Consider the following 11,992-nt stretch of genomic DNA (forward strand, 5'->3'; position numbering starts at 1 on the left):
CACTGTGACCCTCACCAGACTGCTGTTACTGCCACCCCCGGGCAGGCCCACGCACCAACACCTCCCCTTGTGGGGGGGGGAAGAGGTGGAGCTCCTGTGGGTGTTGAACGGTCGGCAGGGCATCTGGTTCGATTTGGGGCCCTAGCAAAAGCCGAGGTAATGGATGGGTGTGTACGAGTGTGCGTAGGAGTAAACGTTCATGCACACGGTAAAGACCAAAGGGATAACTTTCAATAGATTGCAGTGAGGTCGCTGCTCTGCTACCTACAAAACCCTGAGCCAGAACCAGGTCGTCTCCGAATGATTTAGCACCAGGTTCCCCATGAACATGAGGTGTGATTTAAAGGAGGGAGGCAGCACCCATACGGCCGTTCTCCAGACCAGAATCAAACAGCACTACACACCGACCGGAGTCGGTTATCCCAGGCCAACCAGTGATCCGCGGCGCTAGGGGAGCGTTACGTTTAGGCAGGATTCTGCCTTCGAGTCGTTCAGTCATAATCCCACAGATGGTAACTGCGTACCGTTGGCTTCTCAGCCAAGCACATACACCAACTGTCTGAATCTGCGGTTCCTCTCGTACTGAGCAGGATTACTATTGCAACAACACAACATCAGTTGGGTAAAACTAACCTGTCTCAGGACGGTCTAAACCCAGCTCACGTTCCCTATTAGTGGGTGAACAATCCAACACTTGGTGAATTCTGCTTCACGACGATAGGAAGGACATTGAAGGATCAAACAACGATGTCGCTACAAACTCTTGGTCACCACAAGCCAGTCATCGCTGTGGGAATGTTTCTGACCCCTCCTGATTCAAACCCTAAAGGTCATCGAATGTGAGGCCCCACTTTCACGGTCTGTACTCTGACTGAAAATCATGATCAAGCCAGCTTTTGTCCTTCTGCTCTACGGGAGGTTTCTGTCCTCCCTGTGCTCACCTTAGGACCCCTGTGTTACGGTGTGACAGGTGTACCCCCACCCCCACCCCCCAGTCCAACTCCCCACCTGTCACTGTCCCTGGGTCATACCCAGGCGATTCCCACCAGGAATGAGAGACCCCCTCCCCCTCAGGGCTCGCCTCCCCGCCTCACCAGGTAGGTGAGAAAACGATCAGAGCAGTGGGATTTTAGCAGCGGCTGAAGCCTCCCAGTTTTTCTCCACCTCTCCAGTTTCTTCACAGCGCCAGGTTACAGTCAACCTCAACAGGGTTTTCTTTCCCCACTAACTCTGCCAAGCCCATTCCCTTGGCTGTGGTTTCACGAGATAGTAGGTAGGGACAGTGGGAATCTCGTTCACCCGTTCATGCACGTCACTAATTAGATGACGAGGCATTTAGCTATTTTGAAACACTCTCTCTCAGGAATGCCTTTCTTTTTTTTGAGTCTCTACATCGCTGGTCAATGTTTTGGACTCTCGAGCATCACCACAGGCCAAGGGTCGGGGTGGTACTGGTGTTATGAGACTCTGGTTTATCGTTAGTTGGGGTCTCCGACCTGCCTTGGTGTTAATGGCCCCCTTTTTAAAAAAGTTTTGGGGGTTTGCCAATCCTTGTCTCGGTGTTACCACAGTCGAGCAGTGGTTTGCTCACTTATCATTGAAGGCTTGTAACAAGTCGAGTGTCAGTGATAAAGTGAGTCTTGATGTAATTTGGGTGAAGATCTCAAATCTCTCGATGCCGAGGAATTTCCTGAGGCTGTTATTCCAGCCCGGCCACTTGCCTCGTGTGCCCATCCCGAAGCTGAAGTGCTTGGGTTCCCAGCCTCCTGGCAATTCCGTTATCTCGGCATTCAGGTGTTTGTATTTCTCTCTTTTTTTTTTCTCTCATGCCACGCCATTTCCAGCGTTTTCCTGTCATTCTCGGACCACACTGTGACATCAACTACCGCCATCTTCTGCTCTTTCCTAAATATAGGATCGGGTTTCCGTCGGGAGCCATCTTTTGTGAACAATCTGGGCTCCACCTACGATGTCCAGCCGTACTCAGACATGTTTTTGTTACTGGTCAGCGATCTTATTACGGCGTTTAATCCGAGCGCTCTTTACAAATGGGCAGCAACGTGAGATGGGGGAGATGTGTCTCGATCAGTCTCACACCTTGGGCAGGTTTTGTTTCTATTTGGTCTTCCCCTTGACAGGGTGGCTCTTGTCGGGTATAGATGACACCGTAGGAGCAAGCTGTTTATAAACCGAGGGGGGTTTTGCTGGTTTGCTGCTTTTAACCATGAGTTAGAGATCTTGTTGTCTCTAAAGTACTGGCTGCCTGCCCCTTGCCATTCCAGTTTTTGCCACTTTTTAAATTCCCCCCCTCCCCGTCCTGCATCCCTGTCGGGTGGTTTCTGTCACCCAGCGCCTGCCTCCCTGGAGTGTTGGCACGATGGTCTGGATGTGGGTCATCCACGAAGGCCAAAGTCGAGCAGCTGTCTCTTCTCTGGGCAAGGGGCACAGTGACCCCTGAGGTGGCCCCCTCCAGAGTATACCAACTCATCCAAAGCGATGTTAAATAGTATTGGAGAGAGCGGGTCACCTTGTTTAACGCCCCTCTCCATGTTTATTGGGGTGGTACAGTTACCATTCCCTTCCACCACTGTTGTGTTGCCAGTGTTGAGGTCTTTGATCAGACCTACAAAGGCTTTGGGGAGTTTGACTCTTTGTAAAGCTGTGATTAATAGTTTGTGCCCAACAGAGTCGAACACTTTCACCAGATCGACAAAGACAACTGTGAGGTCCTTGGGATTATGCTTCACTCCCGTAATGTTCTCAAGGATGGTCATGTTCTCATTGCCTGGGGAGGGGCTGCTGGGAACCCCTTTTGCCTGGGGTTTATTTTGACTGTTTCACTGAGGTGTTTTGCCATTATTTTGGTGAACAGTCTCAGCACCATTGGACCGATTAGTTATTGGTCACCAGTTGTCAATGTTTTACAGGTGGTCCTTATCCTCACACTGAGGAATCAGCACACTCTGACTCTCTGTTTCAGTGAATCGGGTATCGTGTTCGATTTTAGCCACAGGGAGATGAGGTGGGGTAGACAGTTTTCCTCTTGTTCACGGATTGCTCTTATGTTCTGCAGTTTCAGGCTGTCTGGCCCAGTGGCATTGTTCTCCTCTAGCCCCTTGATGGCTGCTTCAACCTCTTCTCCCTCTATGGGTTTCATCAAGGACCCATCAACTTTACTGGTGCATGAGGTGTACTTATTTCTGTCAGATTTCAGGTTTGGTAATGACAGATTCTTGCGGAAACATGTCTCCAATTCCCCTTTTGAGGGAGGACAAGTGGGTGAGGTCAGCGCCCCCATGATCTCTCGAGCTAATTGGTGTCGGTTTATTTTGTAGAGCTGCTAGGTCGCTCTAAACAGCGCTCCACGTGCTGCCCATCGTTTTTTAGCTCCGGTGTTGTTACCGGTCTCTTTGTCTCGTTTGGCCTGATCTTTTTGAGGCCTCTTGCATTTGCTCTGTCCTTTGCTACTATTCATTAGCAGTTTAGTAATGCTTTCCACTCGTCCCACCCTGAGGGCAAGGGGGTCTGGGTCATTCCTCATGCTCAAGAGCTCCACATCTAGTGTACACTGGTCACCTACGTCCCTGTGTTTAGGGATTGAAGCTGGTGTTCTTCGGCCGGCTCTACGGCACAGGTTTTGATCGTTGGAACATTCCTGGACACTCTCTGCCTCTGATTCGTGCGAGTCTATAAATGTCATTGACTCGTTTGGGGTCGGGAACTCTGTCGGGGTGTTTGCCAGGAGTCTGTGTTTATCTGAGATCTGTTTTGGTGTAAATGATTTAAGGATGCTGGCGATGGATTTATTTATAAACTTGCATCCTGCAAATCTCCCTTCCAGGTCCCTCAGGAGTGCCACCTCCTCCTGTGACCTTACGCGATCACTTCTCCCAGATTTGCCCTTGACTTTGGATGCAGGTTTGAGGAGTTTTTCATTCCCTAGAATAGGGTGTCTGTGTCCCTCGTGCTGACCAAGGCCTGACTGAGTAGAAAACAGTTGGTCACACGCGCTGCATGCAGAGTCCCCTGTTGGGGATTGTTTCTTGCCTTTGCATGTTGGACAGTGGCAGACGATTGCACGATATTCTCCCGCTTTGTCACAGCGGGAACATTTTGTTCGAATGTTCTTTACTCTGTGCACTTCAGTCAAATGAGTCTTGAACAGGCTCACCATGGGGAAGAGGGTGTTGCAGTCCTTGCAGAACAGCCCATCGACGGGGTCGTGGATAATTACCTCTGGGACAGATGTTCTGTCGTAGACTGGCTCGATAACAACTCCTTCCATGAAGGCTGTTGTCTCTGTCTCCTCGCCAGTTTTGTTTGTAGTCTTTTTGTACTCTGTGCCCTGTATTGAGTCTTGCTAACTTCTGTTGTAGAAGGTTTGGGTCATTATGCTTGCCTCACCTTTAGGGTGGGCCGCCCTTACGGTCCCTTCCTCGACGCTGTCTGGGTCATCCATTACTGGGTGAGCCAGCTCCCTGAGAGGGGTGTCCAGTCTCAGCTCCAAATAAGGCAGGAGGTAACGTCTCGAGGTCCTTGTCTCGGTTTGTACTGAGATGGACCTTGTTGCGGGTTTTAAACATGTATGACTTTTCACAGCTAAACTACGTGAAAACGTCATGGTCGGTAATTAGATGACGAGGCTATTTTTGCACTCACCATCAGAATGGATTGTGTCCATTTCGAGTTATTCCATCGCTCGTCAACATAAAAGTAACTCCTGTCGAGCTAACCACAGCCAGATGTTAAAGGGAACGGGGTCGGTCATTATAGAGCTGAACCAAGTGGGGATTGAGCCGGGGTTATTCCATGGACAGACTCACCACCCAACTCCTCATCACCTGTTGTGCTGGCAGGTGAAGAGTTAATTTTATTCAGCCTAACTACCCACCACCATGACTGTGATCCAAAAACAAATAACTTTATTACTATAATCCATCTAACATTAAAATACTATCTAAAACTTAAATCAATTATGTCCAGTAGTGAACCTAATAGAGTCCATTAAAGAGCCATGAAAATGCGAAGCAGCTCGAGAGTCCAGGATAAAACCAGATTGGTGATATTCTGTGCAAATGTCTTCAATGTTACGATCCCGAGATCCTTCATCAGTTTTATTTTTATTGAACCATTTGCCTCGGGATCCCGTCACCAATCCGTAGAAAGATATAGAACAAAGAAACATAGAACATAGAAAATACAGCGCAGTACAGGCCCTTCGGCCCTCGATGTTGCGCTGATCCAAGCCCACCTAACCTACACTAGCCCACTATCCTCCATATGCCTATCCAATGCCCGTTTAAATGCCCATAAAGAGGGAGAGCCCACCACTGCTGCTGGCAGGGCATTCCATGAACTCACGACTCGCTGAGTAAAGAATCTACCCCTAACATCTGTCCTTTGTCTACAGGAGTAGTGCCAGAAGACTGGAGGATAGCAAATGTGGTTCCCTTGTTCAAAAAGGGGAGTAGGGATAACCCTAGTAACTATAGGCCGGTGAGTCTCACTTCTGTTGTGGGCAAAGTCTTAGAGAGAATTGTAAGGGATAGGATTTATGCACATCTGGATAGGAATAATGTGATCAAGGATAGTCAGCATGGTTTTGTGAAGGGCAGGTCGTGCCTCACAAACCTTATTGAATTCTTTGAAAAGGTGACGAAGGAGGTTGATGAGGGGAAAGCGGTAGATGTGGTATATATGGATTTTAGTAAGGCGTTTGATAAGGTTCCCTATGGTAGGCTACTGCAGAAAATACGGAGATATGGCATTGAGGGTGAGTTGGAGGTTTGGATTAGGAATTGGCTGGATGGAAGAAGACAGAGGGTAGTAGTTGATGGCAAAGTTTCTTCATGGAGTGCCGTCACTAGCGGTGTCCCGCAAGGATCTGTTTTGGGACCATTGCTGTTTGTCATTTTTATAAATGACCTGGAAGAGGGGTTAGAAGGTTGGGTGAGCAAGTTTGCGGATGATACGAAAGTCGGAGGAGTTGTTGACAGTGAGGAAGGATGTGGCAGGTTACAGCAGGATATAGAGAAGCTGCAGAGCTGGGCAGAAAGGTGGCAAATGGAATTCAATGTAGCTAAATGTGAGGTGATTCACTTTGGGAAGAATAACAAAAAGATGGGGTACTGGGCTAATGGTCGGATACTTGGTAGTGTGGATGAGCAGAGGGATCTTGGTGTCCATGTACACAGATCTCTGAAAGTTGCCACCCAGGTAAATAGTGCGGTGAGGAAGGCATATGGCGTACTGGCTTTTATTGGTAGAGGAATTGAGTTCCGGAGTCCTGAGGTCATGTTGCAGTTGTATAAGACTCTGGTGCGGCCACATCTGGAATATTGTGTGCAGTTTTGGTCGCCATACTATAGGAAGGATGTGGAGGCACTGGAACGGGTGCAGAGGAGGTTTACCAGGATGTTGCCTGGTATGGAAGGAAGATCGTATGAGGATAGACTGAGACACTTGGGGCTGTTTTCATTAGAGAAAAGAAGGTTTAGGGGTGACTTGATTGAGGTGTACAAGATGATTAGGGGGTTAGATAGGGTTGACAGTGTGAACCTTTTCCCGCGTATGGAGTCGGGTATTACAAGGGGGCATAGCTTTAAATTAAGGGGGGGTAGATATAGGACTGAAGTTAGGGGTAGGTTCTTCACTCAGCGAGTCGTAAGTTCATGGAATGCCCTGCCAGCAGCAGTGGTGGACTCTCCCTCTTTATGGGCATTTAAGCGGGCATTGGATAGGTATATGGAGGATAGTGGGTTAGTATAGGTTAGGTGGGCTTGGATCGGCGCAACATCGAGGGCCAAAGGGCCTGTACTGCGCTGTATTCTTCTATGTTCTATGTTCTATACCTCCCACCCCTTAATTTAAAGCGATGCCCCCTCGTAATAGCTGACTCCATACGTGGAAAAAGGTTCTCATGGTCAACCCTATCTAAACCGCTAATCATCTTGTACACCTCTATCAAGTCACCCCTAAACATTCTTTTCTCCAATGAAAACAGCCCCAAGTGCCTCAGCCTTTCCTCATACGATCTTCCTACCATACCAGGCAACATCCTAGTAAACCTCCTCTGCACCCGTTCCAGTGCCTCCACATCCTTCCTATAGTATGGCGACCAAAACTGCACACAATACTCCAGATGTGGCCGCACCAGAGTCTTATACAACTGCAACATGACCTCAGGACTCCGGAACTCAATTCCTCTACCAATAAAAGCCAGTACGCCATATGCCTTCTTCACTGCACTATTTACCTGGGTGGCAACTTTCAGGGATCTGTGTACATAGACACCAAGATCCCTCTGCTCATCCACACTACCAAGTATCCGACCATTAGCCCAGTACCCCATCTTCTTGTTACTCTTACCAAAGTGAATCACCTCACACTTACCTACATTGAACTCCATTTGCCACCTTTCTGCCTAGCTCTGCAGCTTATCTATATCCCGCTATAACCTGACACATCCTTCCTCACTGTCAACAACTCCACCGACTTTCGTATCATCCGCAAACTTGCTCACCCAACCTTCTAGCCCCTCCTCCAGGTCATTCATAAAAATGACAAACAGCAATAGTCCCAAAACAGATCCTGGCGGAACACCACTAGTAACTGCACTCCAAGATGAACCTTTACCATCAACTACTACCCTCTGTCTTCTTCCAGCCAGCCAATTCCTAATCCAAACATCCAACTCTCCCTCAATGCCATACGTCCGTATTTTTTGCAGTAGCCTACCATGGGGAACCTTATCAAACGCCTTACTAAAATCCATACATACCACATCTACCGCTTTACCCTCATCTACCTCCTTAGTCACCTTCTCAAAGACTTCAATAAGGCTTGTGAGGTACGACCTGCCCTTCACAAAACCATGCTGACTATCCTTGATCACATTATTCCTATTCAGGTGTTCATAAATTCTATCCCTTACAATTCTCTCGAAGACTTTGCCCACAACAGAAGTGAGACTCACCGGCCTATAGTTAGTAGGGTTATCCCTACTCCCCTTCTTGAACAAGGGAACCACATTTGCTATCCTCCAGTCTTCTGGCACTATTCCTGTAGACAACGAGGATGTAAAAATCAAGGCCAATGGCTCTGCAATCTCCTCCCTTGCTTCCCAGAGAATCCTAGGATAAATGCCATCAGGCCCAGGGGACTTATCTATTTTCACCCTTTCCAGAATTTCCAACACCTCTTCCCTACATACCTCAAAGCCGTCCATTCTACTTAATTGTGACTCAGTATTCACATCGTCAACGATTTCCTGTTCCTGAGTGAATACTGACGAAAAGTATTCATTCAGTGTTCCTCAATCTCTTCAGCCTCCACACGCAACTTCCCACTACTATCCTTGACTGGACCTATTCCTACCCTAGTCATTCTTTTATTCCTGACATACCTATAGAAAGCCTTAGGGTTTTCCCTAATCCTACCAACTAAGGACTTTTCATGTCCCCTCCTTGCTGCTCTTCGCTCTCTCTTCAGGTCCTTCCTGGCTACCTTATAACTCTCAATCGCCCCAATTGAACCTTCACGTCTCATCTTTACATAGGCCGCCCTCTTCCATTTAACAAGGGATTCCAATTCCTTATTAAACCACGGGTCCCTCACACGACCCTTTCCTCCCTGCCTGACAGGTACATACTTATCAAGGACACTCAATAGTTGCTCCTTGAACAAGTTCCACATATCAATTGCGCCCTTCCCTTGAAGCCTACTTTTCCAAGCCATGCATCCTAGGTCGTGCCTCACCGCATCATCATTTCCCTGCCCCCAGCTATAACTCTTGCCCTGCAGTGCACACTTATCCCTCTCCATCACTAGAGTAAAAGTCACCGAATTGTGGTCACTGTCCCCAAAGTGCTCATCTCCCTCCAATTCTAAAACCTGGCCTGGTTCGTGACCCAGAACCAAATCCAGTATGGCCTCACCTCTTGTTGGCCTGTCTACGTACTGTGTCCGGAAACCCTCCTGCACACATTGGACAAACACCGACCGATCTAACGAACTCGAGCTATAGCTTTCCCAGTCAATATCTGGAAAGTTAACGTCCCCCATAACAACCACACTATTACTTTCACTCTTCTCCTGAATCATCCTCGCAATCCTTTCTTCTATGTCTCTAGGACTATTAGGAGGCCTGTAGAAAACTCCTAACAGGGTGACCTCGCCATCTGAGGTAGTTTGGGCTGAGGTTAGGAATAGGAAAGGTGAGTCTTCGTCCATCGTCCTTTCCACCGCTGTAATACTATCTTTGACAAGCAATGCCACACCTCCCCCTCTTTTACCCCCACTTCTGACCCTACTAAAACATTTAAACCCTGGAACCTGCAACAGCCAATCCTGTCCCTGTTCTACCCATGTCTCCGTAATAGCCACAACATCGAAGTCCCAGGTACCAACCCACACTGCATGTTTACCTACCTTATTTCGTATACTTCTTGCATTGAAGTATACACACTTCAAGCCACTTTCCTGTTACAGGCACCCTCCTTTGAGATTGATGCCATGTTCCTAACCTCCCTACACTCCAGGTCCTGCACCCTAAAGCTACAGTCTCGGTTCCCATGCCCCTGCAGAGTTAGTTTAGATATACTGGCTCCTTTTAACAAGATCCATAATTTTTGTATTTTCCATCTTTTTCATCCCAAGCTTGTTCTAGTGAATTCTCTTCGTTATCCTTCACAATTGTTACACCTACCACAATAATATGATTATCCTTCTTAAATATTATATCTGGTATCCACGGATTTCCTCCATTATCCTTTAATACGGGGTTCAATATCCGTAGTCCATCCTTTAGTTTTTATGAATTTAGTTACTACTTCCACTATTCTATTATGCCATTTTTAATTCCCATATTTTCACACCTGGGCACCAACCCGACGTGTGTGTGTGTGTGTGTGTGCGCGATAGTCTCAGTCCCTTCGTTGCATCTCCTCCAGCTCTTGCTGCTAAATGGCCTCCCGTATGATAACACCCGCCCTGGTTGGATACAGGTTTGTTCTGAAAAGGATCGAATTAATCACTTTCGAGGTCTTCGTATGTTGTAATCCTTTCGACCAATTGTTGGAGATTTTATTGTTTTTTAAAATAACGAATACCTGCGCCCTGACAGGGCAAGGCCATCCACTTCTGCAGCTCCAATTCTCTCCATTTAACATCATTCCTAATGCTGTATTCTTCATTCCTTTATTAGATTCTCCATCATTGACACTCGTTCTTTCTTCCGATTGGCTGATTAAATGTGGATTCCAGATTTCTTTCAATACCTTTTTAAATTACTCCAATTTTCCACTTTTTGTTATACTCGTCCCTTCAAACGCAAATGAGGCATGTAAAAGTTTGTCTGAAGAGTTGTTAAACGATTCACATTTTCTTAATACAGCAATGGGAATAAATGTTAGTTTACTCAGAGGCCACCGTCTCAGCTTCTCAGATAAAGCATTCAGTCTGCAATCTAACTTTTCAGCAATTAATTTATGAATATTCCTACAGCTATTAAACTCTTGTTCTAACCTTTTTGTAGCAGTTCTGCCTCGAAGCTAGACCACCCTCCCTTTTTATGTTTCTCTGCCTTTCCATTATTACTTTGATTCCTTTTAATGTTCCTGATTGCAGGATGCATCTGCCTCTCGTTCTGTCCGAGCCCTACAGCCGTAGTAAGTTGAAGAGGACATACCTCACATTGGAAGGTATTATCTGGTTCTTTAACATCTTTATTACCATTACATTTAGCAGAATGACACATGACTGCATGATAACTATTCTCCCAGTCGCATTTACCACATTTAACTCTAACTGACTTTATCCCACTGCATTTATTTAAATGCTTCCTAAATTGACCAGTCGTATTATAAATATTAGAACATAGAACAGTGCAGCACAGAACAGGCCCTTCAGCCCACGATGTTATGCCGACCATTGATCCTCATGTAAGGTAAACCTAATGTACGAACCCTCAAATGTCTGTGACCATGTGCATGTCCAGCAGTCTCTTAAATATCCCCAAAGACCTCGCTTCCACAACTGCTGCTGGCAACACATTCCATGCTCTCTGCGTAAAGAACCCACCTCTGACATCCCCTCTTTTCACCAAACAGCTTAAAACTATGATCCCCCCATGTTAACAATTTCTGCCCTGGGAAAAAGTCTCTGGCTATCAACTCTATCTCTGCCTCTCTTTATTTTGTACACCTCAATTAGGTCCCCTTTCTTCCTTTTTTCCAATGAAAATAGTCTGAGCTCAGTCAAACTCTCTTCATAAGATAAGCCCTCCATTCCAGGCAGCATCCTGGTAAACCTCCTCTGAACCCTCTCCAATGCATCAACGTCTTTCCTATAATAGGGTGACCAGAACTGGACGCAGTATTCCAAGTGCGGTCTAACCAAAGTTTTATAGAGCTGCAACAAGATCTCACGGCTCTTAAACTCAATACCCCTGTTAATGAAAGCCAAAACACCATATGCTTTCTTAACAACCCTGTCCACTTGGGTGGCCATTTTAAGGGATCTAGGTACCTGCACAAAGATCCCACTGTTACTCCACACTGCCAAGAATCCTGTCTTTAATCCTGTACTCAACTTTCAAGTTCGACCTTCCAAAATGCATCACCTCACATTTATCCAGGTTGAACTCCACCTGCCACCTCTCAGCCCATCTCTGCATCCTGTCAATGTCCCGCTGCAGCCTACAACAGTCCTCTATACTGTCAACGACACCTCCAATCTTGCTGAGCCATCCTTCAATCTCCTTATCCAAGTCATTAATAAAAATTGCAAACAGTAGAGGCCCAAGAACAGTGCCCTGTGGAACACCACTCACCACTGACTTCCAGGCAGAATACTTTCCTTCCACTAGCACTCGCTGTCTTCTGTTGACCAGCCAATTCTGTATCCAGACGGCTAAATTTCCCTGTATCCCATTTCTCCTGACCTTCTGAACAGGCCTACCTGGGGAACCTTATCAAATGCCTTGCTGAAGTCC

General features: G+C 46.9%; 1 pseudogene; it reads right to left on the bottom strand.

The window, feature by feature from the left end:
* Window positions 1-205: 205 nt before the first annotated feature.
* On the bottom strand, window positions 206-1,233 carry LOC148150022 (28S ribosomal RNA; annotated as a pseudogene).
* Between the last annotated feature and the right edge of the window lie 10,759 nt (window positions 1,234-11,992).

The sequence above is a fragment of the Chiloscyllium plagiosum genome, unplaced genomic scaffold (genome assembly GCF_037043375.1).
Source record: "Chiloscyllium plagiosum isolate Xiang-an unplaced genomic scaffold, Cpla_swu_hap1 HiC_scaffold_5, whole genome shotgun sequence".
Taxonomy (NCBI): Eukaryota; Metazoa; Chordata; class Chondrichthyes; order Orectolobiformes; family Hemiscylliidae; genus Chiloscyllium; species Chiloscyllium plagiosum.